The sequence below is a fragment of the Podarcis erhardii genome (assembly GCF_964252035.2).
Source record: "Podarcis erhardii genome assembly, chromosome: 6".
Lineage (NCBI taxonomy): Eukaryota > Metazoa > Chordata > Lepidosauria > Squamata > Lacertidae > Podarcis > Podarcis erhardii.
The window spans coordinates 5,652,993-5,660,807 of NC_138510.1; the positions used below are offsets into that span (position 1 = coordinate 5,652,993).

Sequence of the window (7,815 nt, forward strand, 5' to 3'; positions counted from 1 at the left end):
GCTCCTTAGAGGAAAGGTGGAGTAGAAATGTAACAAAACCACAAACCAAAAAAATAAGCTCGGGCAGCAGTTGGGTGGGTGGGGAATACATGAAAACCCTTCCTGCCGCAATGTGCAAGCTTTCGGGTGCCACAGAAGTCCTTGTTGCTGATGCAGCAGCAGCAGCCCAGCCAGACTCTGCTACGTCGCCCTGTTGTTGTTCAGCCTTCAGAATAAACACTGAGCCTTGGGAGGAAGGGCAGCCCTGAACAGATGCGGGCAAGTCTTGCCTGGCAACCTGAGCCACCTCGAAACCTGGAGGCAGGCGAAGTTCCAGAGGCGGGGGGGGGGGGGGAGAGCAAAAACAAACCCACAGATTGGGGGAGGAGGGGGGGGAGTGACCTTGCAAGGCTCAGAATGGATGGGGCTGGAGCGATTTCCTCAGATGCAGGCAGGGAAGACCAAAGTCTGGCAAAGTCCACAGGGGCAGAGAAGCACACCTGGCAGGTTTGCAGCCTCCCCGCCCCCCCCAGCTGCTCTGGACTCTGCCCTCCAGATGTTTGGGCCATGCCCTGGGGGGCGACTGGGGGAGTTGTGTTCCAAAACATCTGGAGGGTGCCAGCTTGGGGGAGGCTGCAGGTCGCAGGAACATGTATCTACCTGAATAGAGACCAGTATACATCTTTTCTATTTTATTTTTTAAAAAACAAATTAAGGACGGCAAAAGGTGAAGGGAAGAGAGAGACAGTGCTGAGAAACACCTCTCGCTCTGCGGAAAGATGGGAGAGAGGCTGTCTCGGGGAGTTCCGCCGGCTAATCTCATCACCCGCACGGAGACTAACACAGAGACGCGCTGGGAGCTCCGCGCGCCCCGAGGGCGCACCAGCCTCCTTTCCTCCGCGCCATCCTCGGGATTGGATCGGCGCAAGCAAACCCGCTTTGCCGGATCGCGCCTGGCGCTCTCAACTCTCCCTTCCTTTGTCTCTCCTTTCCTCTCTTTTGGGAAGCAGAGACGCGGCGGATCCCAGATCCCTGGCGTGGGGCTGGAGAGCGCATCCCGGCACCAGGCTAGAAGCGCACCGTCCATTCCCACGTTAATGCCTTCTCTCTTTCTGCGTCCGCAGCAAGCCCGTCCCAGCCTGCGCTCGCCACGTGGGGAGTCCCGACTTTCCCCCTCCCCACCCCCGAAACAAAAGCTCCCCGATCCGCAACCCCGGGTCCGAGTAGCCTTGCGATCCGCGTTCCAAGCTCCCCACGGGAGGGTTGGATTCAGACGATCGGCGGACACGGGTCGTGCGGCCGCTCCGGTTCCCACGCGAGATCCAAGCTCCCTAGAGGCAGGAGGGTGGCGGGGGAGAGAGAGGGGCGGCCGAGATCATGCCCCCCCCCCCTGGAAACGCCGACGGAGGAAGCGCCCGCTCAACCTGCCCGGCGCAGAACCTTACCGTGGGAACGCGTCCGAATCGCGATGCGCGTCCGATGCCCGCGAGCAGCCTTGGGATGCAGTTGAGGGCGGACGGAAAGATGCGCCGGTGGAGGGGGAGGCAGCCGGAGAGTTATTTAAAGCCCGGCCACGGTTTCGTTTTCTGGGGCCTCGCCGCCGCCAAACCTATGGCAGCGCTTCTCGGAAATTACATCAGGCGGTGCTCCAGCCCCGGGGCGGGGCAGCCCGGCAAGCCGCGCCCGCCCCTGCTCGGCCCCGACGGCGCCTCCGGATCCGCGCAGCCGGCTGCCTCTGCGCGCGCCTCCGCCTTTCTGGAGCAAGTCGGGGCATTGCGCGGACGCGATGGGTTCCCGGCGCCAGGTTGACCCGGGAGGCCTTGCATCGTGCTTCGGCGCGGGGCCCTTGCCTCTCCATCCTACGTATCTGTAACACGGCTACCTATCTGTAACTCTCCATCCTATGTCTTCTTTTAAATGGATAGATGGCAAATTTGCAGTGCAATAAGAAGAAGTTAATAATAATAAGTTGCAGGTTTTCCTGAAGAAGTGTGCAAGCACACGAAAGCTCATACCAGTAACAAACTTAGTTGGTCTCTAAGGTGCTACTGGAAGGATTTTTTTTCACAGTGGTTCCTCAGGTTACATATGCTTCAGGTTACATACGCTTCAGGTTACAGACTCCCCTAACCCAGAAATAGTGCTTCAGGTTAAGAACTTTGCTTCAGGATGAGAACAGAAATCGTGCTCCGGCGACGCAACAACAGTGGGAGACCCCATTAGCTAAAGTGGTGGTTCAGGTTAAGAACAGTTTCAGGTTAAGAACGGACCTCCGGAATGAATTAAGTACTTAACCCGAGATACCACTGTATTTTGTTTCAACTACGGCACACCAACACGGCTGCCTACCTGTAACTAGGTCTCTCCTGGGTCATTGTTCCAGTATGTGGTGGTGTTGGGTTGGGGGAGTAATCAGCATTAAAATCAAACGAGGAATAAGCAAAATGACCACATGGTATGTTCACAGTGGCCATAAGAGCCATCTCCTAGGGGCTGAGGTCCCTTCGCCCCCCTCCCATAAAATATTTGAGGGAAAGTTGATGGGCATTGCCATTCAAATAGCATGTGCACACTGCATCATGTGATCAATTGTGGGGGGGGGATATTTTATTCAAGTTGGCTCCCCACGTTGGGAAAAAGATTCCAGCAATACAGGGGTTGGACTAGATGACTCAAGAGATTCCCTTCCAACTCTTGTTTAGTCATTTAGTCGTGTCCGACTCTTTGTGACCCCCTGGACCAGAACACGCCAGGCACTCCTGTCTTCCACTGCCTCCCGCAGTTTGGTCAAACTCATGTTAGTAGCTTCAAGAACACTGTCCAACCATCTCAACCTCTGTCGTCCCCTTTTCCTTGTGCCCTCCATCTTTCCCAACATCAGGGTCTTTTCCAGGGAGTGTTCTCTTCTCATGAGGGGGCCAAAGTATTGGAGCCTCAGCTTCAGGATCTGTCCTTCCAGTGAGCACTCAGGGCTGATTTCCTTCAGAATGGAGAGGGTTGATCTTCTTGCAGTCCATGGGACTCTCAAGAGTCTCCTCCAGCACCAGAATTCAAAAGCATTGATTCTTCTGCAATCAGCCTCCTTTATGGTCCAGCTCTCACTTCCATACATCACTACTGGGAAAACCATGGCTTTAACTATACGGACCTTTGTTGGCAAGGTGATGTCTCTGCCTTTTAAGATGCTGAGGAAAGGCATAAGCAGGGGCAAAAGCCAGTGTGGGGTAGTGCTTAGAGTGTTGAACTAGGGCCTGGGAGAAAGTGACCCATAGCGAACTGTAAGTGGGTTTGCTGCTATTTTCCACATTAGAATGGAGGTGATAGGCAGAGCCAATTAATTCTGCTCTTGTTCCCATTCCAAGTTCTCTCCCTACTGAGCTCTACAAGGGCAAATACTGTCTCTAAAGGGTATCATAGAATCATAGAACTGCAGAGTTGGAAGGGACCCTGGGAATCATCGTCCAACGCCCTGCAATGCAGGAATCTCAACTCAAGCATCCATAACAGATGCCCATCCACTCTCTGCTTAAAAACCTCCAAGGAAGGATGGCCCATGTTCAATACAGTGGTACCTCTGGATGCGAACGGGATCCGTTCCGGAGCCCTGTTCACATCCTGAGTAGAATGTAACACGCGACTGTGTGTCTGTGCATACATGGGTCACGATTCACCACTTCTGCGCATGCGCATGACGTCATTTTGAGCATCTGCGCATGTGCAAGCAGTGAAACCCGAAAGTAACGTGTTTTCCGTTACTTCTGGGTCGCTGCAGAGTGTATCCTGAAAACGCTCAACCTGAAGCATATTTAACCCGAGGTATGACTGTACCACAATGGGGAATAGCTCAGAATAATATGTGCATCTATCGGGGCAACAAGAATGGCTTAGCTTAGTGAAAAGTCCTTTCGCTTGAGAGAATTGGCAAGATAATTATAACCACGGTAAAATACACACACACAAAACATACGTGGAAGAGCAATCACGCAAGGCGTAAGAGAGGAAGGGTGAGCCTATGACACAGGAGGCAAAGTGGGTTTTCCGAAGGGAAGCCCCCTCACCTGTTCTCTGAGCCGACATTGCAGGCTAGGCCTCAGTCATGCATGGCTGGCATAATAAACTCAGCGGAAAGCTGAGTTTCAGGAAGACCAGAATGCTTGTCTAGTAACAGGTTCAAAATACTGCAACCACTTTCAAAGATAGGAAACCAAAAACTGTATGTAAAGCGCCCCCACACACAGTTAAAAATAGGAAGAGGGAGCAAGACGTGAAACCTACAATTAGTAGGAAATCACCTCCAGTAAGTTGAAATGTGTGGGTCAGGTGGGCAGCGATAGCAGCATGGAAAGGAAGGGGGAAAGGAGCCCTGAGAAGGACTTTGTGAAGGAAGCAGCAACAGGCAGAGAGCCCTGGAAGGGACTGTAGCAAGGATCTCTGCTTCACTGGACAGGTGCCCAGAGAGGCAGGAAGACGATGAAGGCAAAACAGGAGAAATAATGGAGTCAGGACCCTCAATAGCTGGATAGCTGATAATGCCAAGGTTGCAAGTTTGATCCCCGTGTGGGACAGCTGTGTATTGCTGCATTGCAGGCGGGGGTGGACTGGATGATCCTGAGGGTCCCTTCACTCTGCGATTCGATGATTCTAATTCTGTTCTCAAACTTCAGGCAGCAAAGCAATTCTCAACAAGGAATGCTTCAGCCGCGCAAATGGTATCGCAGTCAGAACGGGGATGGGCTTCAAAGAATAGAAGCATTGCATTGTATAAATATCAGTTTGTAGGGAGGTAAAAAGAAATTATATAAGAAATATGTAACTGTGCGGTATAAAGTAATAGATGGACAAAGTACAGTGAGATTAATTGGAAGTCACAGTCTTACAGTAAGACCTATTGCAGTCGTTAAGAGTCGTCAACAGGCTCATCACAGCTATCTGCCAATCACCCATTCCCACCACCCTTCTGAGTAATACCCCTCCCCACCTTCTCACTATATAGAAGGGTCTGGTGACTTCTGTTTCAGTGTATCTGAAGAAGTGTGCATGCACACGAAAGCTCATACCAAGAACTAACTTAGTTGGTCTTTAAGGTGCTACTGGAAGGAATTTTTTTATTTTGTTTTGACTATGGCAGATCAACACGGCTACCTATCTGTAATTGTATGCAACACTAATGTCTTGCAACAAATCATAGAATCATAGAATCATAGTTGGAAGAGACCACAAGGGCCATTGAGTCCAACCCCCTGCCAAGCAGGAAACACCATCAGAGCACTCCTGACATATGGTTGTCAAGCCTCTGCTTAAAGACCTCCAAAGAAGGAGACTCCACCACACTCCTTGGCAGCAAATTCCACTGTCAAACAGCTCTTACCGTCAGGAAGTTCTTCCTAATGTTTAGGTGGAATCTTTTTTCTTGTAGTTTGGAACCATTGCTCCGTGTCCGCTTCTCTGGAGCAGCAGAAAACAACCTTTTTCCCTCCTCTATGTGACATCCTTTTATATATTTGAACATGGCTATCATATCACCCCTTAACCTCCTCTTCTCCAGGCTAAACATGCCCAGCTCCCTTAGCCGTTCTTCATAAGGCATCGTTTCCAGGCCTTTGACCATTTTGGTTGCCCTCCTCTGGACACGTTCCAGTTTGTCAGTGTCCTTCTTGAACTGTGGTGCCCAGAACTGGACACAGTACTCCAGGTGAGGTCTGACCAGAGCAGAATACAGTGGCACTATTACTTCCCTTGATCTAGATGCAATACTCCTATTGATGCAGCCCAGAATTGCATTGGCTTTTTTAGCTGCCACGTCACACTGTTGGCTCATGTCAAGTTTGTGATCAACCAAGACTCCTAGATCCTTTTCACATGTACTGCTCTCAAGCCAGGTGTCAATGAAACTGATCTGTAGAAAACGCAGCTTGAAAAGAGAGACAACACATGTATTTTTGTAAACTAATAAATAATAATTTTTTTAAAAATCCATGCACTTCCTTTAGGCTAGCATCCTTTGGCAGGATGGAGAGCCTCTCCCCTCCCCTTGGTTGGGCTACTCTTTTGTTTCTTTATGGAGATGAGTGGTCTTAACAATCCTTTCCCCAGTGTGATTGAATTTCGGCTCTAGGTTAATGGGCCCATCACTGGGAGGGGCACCATATTGTTATGTTGGCTTGATGGGATTACCTTTGAACCAAGGTGACCTTGAATGACCACATCAACTTCCATTTAACTATATCTATCTCTCTTGGGACTTGTTTCCTCCCTGCTTTGACTGTAGATTGGAAGCCAAACCACAGCCCTTTAAACTAGTACCTGGAGGGAGTTTCCCCCCCAGGCTCTTGTAGCCAGCAAGGAGCCAATAATTTGCATCGCAGCAAATAAATAAATAAAAAGGGAAGGGGATAAAAAGCATGCTGTTTTTAAAAGCTAGTTTGCCTTGCTTTGCTTCAAAGGAAGAAATGCAGTGGGGGGCACCTTGTGATGGTCAGCTGCTTATTGATAGGGTGGGGGTACAACCAGGGATACCGTATGTGAGGATCAAGAAGGTGATCCTGCAGAAATAAATTGTTGCCTTTACAAGGAAAAAGGAGGAGAGATAAGCAGTTGAAAGAGAAACACCACCCAAAAGAAGTTTGGGAGTTGCATCTACTGAAGGCACCCACACCTAGTTGGATGTGAGAATTTTTATGCCTTTATTTTTTACGCTTGAACATCAAAACCGCCAAGTACTTTACATAAAATATAAAATATAAAACATTAAAATTATCCTGCTCAGTAGTTTGGGGCTGTGATCCTCACTGACCTGGGACTGAGCCCCCTTCAAATCTACAGGACTCCTGAGTGGACACAATCAGAATTAAAATGTGAAATCACCTGAAGGGTGGCAATACAAGAAGGGGTTTTTTTTCTGCAATGACTCCCTGTTTGTAGAATTTTCTCCTTCATTACATATTTTCAGTTACATTACATATCTTCCTCTATAACCAGGCCTTTGGCTAATTAAACAATCAATGGCCTTTTAAATTGGGGGTGGGGTTCTTGTTATGTATTTTTGTGTTTTTATACTGTAAACCGCCCTGCGATCTAAATTTAATAATAATGTATTTACTTCATTCCGATCTTTAGTTGCATTACTTTGCTTTACTCTGATTTTATAATTTCCGTAAGCCGCTTAGGGATTCTTGCTGAAACTGTTAAGCACAATTAAAATTCTGAATTAATAACTGAAATATAACATGAACAGTGTTTCAAGTCATTGTATCTAGTATAACCCCGCCCCCCAAATAGCTCACAGTCCGCATTAGATGAAAGAAAAGTGGGGGAGTGAGGAGGTTTGCAAATGAATAATAGAATCGTAGAATTGTAGAAATCTTTTGCCTAATGTGGGGCTCAAACCCCTAACCTTGTGGTTAAGAGCCTCCTGTTCTACTGACTGAGCTTCCCCTTGGATTGTCATTCTGAATGTTTATTATTCAATTATTCTGAATTGTCATTCTGTTTAGGGAAGTTTTTGATGCTGTATTGTTTTTAACACTTGATTGAAAGCCGCCCAGAGTGGCCGGGGAGACTCAGCCAGATGGGTGGGGTATAAATAAATCATCCTCATCATCATCCTCATCATCATCATCACAACATTTGCGTGGATCTGAGTGGTCACTTGGGTCCTAGATGCTGAGATGCAGTTGTTGTTGTTATTTATTCCGGTTCACGGAATAAAATACAGGATAAAAACAAGTAAATGAGTAAAACGAAACAGCAAAACAATACCCCTTCCCTTTCCACACATTTAAAAGACTGTAGAATATTAGTCAGCCAAGTCATCATTGACACATCCAAACTGCTTTA

The 7,815-nt window shown here is 48.4% G+C and overlaps 1 protein-coding gene across 1 annotated transcript in view; it reads right to left on the bottom strand.

The window, feature by feature from the left end:
- Window positions 1–1,601, bottom strand: part of HELZ2 (helicase with zinc finger 2) — a gene marked incomplete at its 3' end in the record, with an annotated part of 44,075 nt that extends 42,474 nt beyond the window's left edge. Inside the window, exon 1 of the mRNA XM_081867425.1 lies at window positions 1,425–1,601. The remainder of the gene's footprint in view (window positions 1–1,424) is intronic.
- Between the last annotated feature and the right edge of the window lie 6,214 nt (window positions 1,602–7,815).